This window comes from Cornus florida, unplaced genomic scaffold, assembly GCF_030987335.1.
Source record: "Cornus florida cultivar Cherokee Brave unplaced genomic scaffold, ASM3098733v1 CherokeeBrave_3.0.0_Hap2_Chr08, whole genome shotgun sequence".
NCBI lineage: Eukaryota > Viridiplantae > Streptophyta > Magnoliopsida > Cornales > Cornaceae > Cornus > Cornus florida.
The window spans coordinates 98,078,998-98,082,330 of NW_026775578.1; the positions used below are offsets into that span (position 1 = coordinate 98,078,998).

A 3,333-nucleotide genomic window follows, 5' to 3' on the forward strand; every position below is an offset into this window, starting at 1 on the left:
GCATAATATCATATTTAGATTCCATGCAATAGTCCGTTAAATTTTTAAAACAAAACTTAGCGCACTAGTCCTTCCTATCCGTTAGCAGCGTACAAAGTCGCTTATTTTTACACTGTTTATTCCATTTGCCCTATGAACCAAAATATATAATTAGAGGAATTAAAAACCCTTGAAAATACTTTTAGAATTCTCATTCCAGTCCCTAAAACCATTTAGAATTTCAAACTTAGCCCAAATAGTGCCCAAACAGCTCCAAAATGCATCCAAACGTGTCTTAACCAAGGGAGCCTGCTCTAAAATAAAAGAGCAGGCTCTATTCTACCTAGAGCCAGCTCCCTAACCCCTTGGAGCTGGCTCTAAGAAGGGGGAGACGGCTCCCATAATTTGGAGCCCTCTCTCTCTCACTTTGAGCCTTCTCCTTTGCTCCAAACTCATCTCTGCTTCGTTCGGTTGCCTTCTGTGCTTCCGGCAAAGCTTCCCATCCTATCCCCAAACCTTTGTAGCATCTTTAGAACTCTATTTAAGTTTCTTACAGTCCAAGAACCCCTCATACTCCAATGTAAATCAATCGATAGAAAGTAAACTCACAATAGAATAGTTTATGCAACAATAAGTTTAAACTTTAAAAAATGCAGAACAGATTACAGAAAACATCTAGCATGCATAAAGTCCATTTTTAAAAGTTTAATTACGTTCCTGGAGTCTATATAAGATGCACAGAACACAAGTTTACAGGAGAGGAATAGACTGAAACTTGCCTTAAGATTCCGGTTTGAAATCTTCATCGTCGTCTCTAAGTTTCAGAGCTTCTCCAAGACTGTTCATTCCTCTAATCACTGCTCCAGTTCAATCTCACAGTAAACCATTCCTTCCTCCTTGATACGACCTTCAGTTACATTGCTGAAAGCCTTTCCCCAGTTTTCCTTTCATGTTTTACCCCTCAGCCTCTCTATTTCTCTTTTTCTCTAGTTACGGGAACATAGTTTGTTTTTTTTTTAAAACCCTTGCCAGACCTACAACTTATATATATATAGGCTCCATTAAAACCCTAATCATAATTTCCATAACTCATTATATGACGGCTATACCACATAAACCCTAAACTTAATTTATAAACCATATAAGCCATAAACAACACACGTCAGTTAAAACCAATTAATCAATCAATTAAATTAAAACAAATAATCAATTACTTTAAAATACCAATTAATCATCCAATTAAATTAAAAAAAATAAGCAATTAATTTAACACAAAAACAATGCTAATTAAACATATAGCCAAATACTCACACAAAACACAAAATCCAAATAATTAAATAAAAATGAAAACAAAATTCAAAGAAAATTTGATTTAAATTCCAACTATATCGTTTTAAATATTAGGGGTATTACACCTACCACTCCGCAAGATAGTCACCGCATTAACATGTTCAATGGTATGGCCTTCCGATGAGGAATGGGTTTCAACAACACATTGTTGCTTAGGTGGGGCAATAATAGGCATCTTTCCCTTCTCTCTTGCATTCAGAGTGCTAGCTATTTGTCCTACTTGGGTTTCTAGCTTCGCAATAGATTGAGAGTGAGAATGAAGCAATTGAGTGTTAGCCTCTGAGGTGCCCAAAGCATTCAAAACTTTTTCTTCAAAGATGGAACTTCTATTATTACCTTGGGAATAAGATTGGTTAGGAAAATGAGAATTAGCAAATTGATTCCTTTGTGATTGATAAGGTCTATAACCTTGGGATCCTTGGTTTTGAAGTGGAGGTGGAATGTACTTCCCTTGAAAACCGCCTTGGGAAGGTTTTGAGCCCTCTCCTTGGTTTTTCCAAGAGAAATTTGGATGATTCCTCCAACTTGGATTATAATGAGTACCATAAGGATTATTCCCTAGGTTCACAAAAGCTGCATTGACTTGTTCATTAGGTTCATTTTGCACTTGTCCGTGAGGACAATGAGAAGTAGAATGAAGAACACTAGAACAAGTCATACATGTTTCATTTGATGCACGATGAGAATGGTTAGGGAAGGAAGATACTTGGTTCGCCGAGTTTTAGTTAATCAAAAATTGATCAAACCTTTGAGATAAAGACTTCATTTCGGCGACTATTTCATTTGAATGGTCAACTTAATGTAAGCCAACACTCTTCCTACCTTATGAATTTCTACCAATCTTGGATGATAGTGTTCTATGCAAAGAATTTTCACTCATGCTTTCATAAAGACGCCACACGTCATCCTCATGCCTATCAATGTATGAGCCACCCATGGAAGCATCAACCATACCCTTATAGTTGTCCGATAAGCTCTTAAAGAAATATTGAACTAATTGCCATTTGGGCATGTCATGATGTGGACACTTCCTAAGCAATTCATTGAAGCATTCCCATGCCTCATGAAAAGTTTCTCCATCCCCATGTGAAAATTCTCGAATTGAGGCCCTCATGGCATTGGTCTTTCAAACAAGATAGTACTTCTTCAAGAACTCTTGTTGCATTTCTGCCCAAGAAGTGATAGAAAAAGGCCTAAGATTGTTAAACCAATACTTTGCCTTGTCTTTTAAGGTGAATGGAAAAATTTGGAGTCTTAAAACCTCTTCCGGCATGTCTGTATATTTTACGGTGGAACATACTTCACGAAACCCATCCAAATGCTTGTAAGGTTCTTCACTTGGAAGTCCATGATAGTTAGGAAGCATTTGAATGGTTTGTGGCTTAATTTCATAATGATGTGCTCTAAATGGAGGCAATTGGATACATGTAGGTGCATTATACTCATTAGGCACATAATGGTCTCTTAAAGCAAGAGGTGGATTAGCTACTTGAGGTGCAACATGAACACCTTAGTTTTGAATTCCTTGATTGTTGATGGGAGGTTGTGGAGCATACATTGGCCTTGGCATTCCATACGGAACTTGGCCTTGTTGTGGTCGTGGTTGGTGAATGAATGGCCTAGGCATGCCTAAAGGTACTTGTATGTTTTCATTGTGCACATTGGGATAAAGGATACCTTGTTGGTCTATGTGACCAAGGTCCTCAACATGATTGTCATTGTGGTCATCCATTGATAGATTGGCACTATTTAAACTTCCTCTTCCCCTAGGATTTCTAACAATAGATTCAAGATGCAAATCAAGAGGGACAAGAGTTGGTCTCAATGAACGACGTCCATACATACACAATACAAAACACAACAAACACAAAGAAACACAAAGAGTGACAAACACTATGCCTTCACAACAATGCAATTAAAACTTCTTCCACAAACACTTAATTCAACTCCCATGCTTTAACAACAATGATGCAAGATAATTAAAAACAAGCCTCCACGCGGGCC

At 37.5% G+C, this 3,333-nt stretch overlaps 1 pseudogene; it reads left to right on the forward strand.

Moving 5' to 3' along the window:
* Window positions 1-2,339: 2,339 nt before the first annotated feature.
* Window positions 2,340-2,438, forward strand: LOC132272122 (small nucleolar RNA R71; annotated as a pseudogene).
* Window positions 2,439-3,333: the final 895 nt, after the last annotated feature.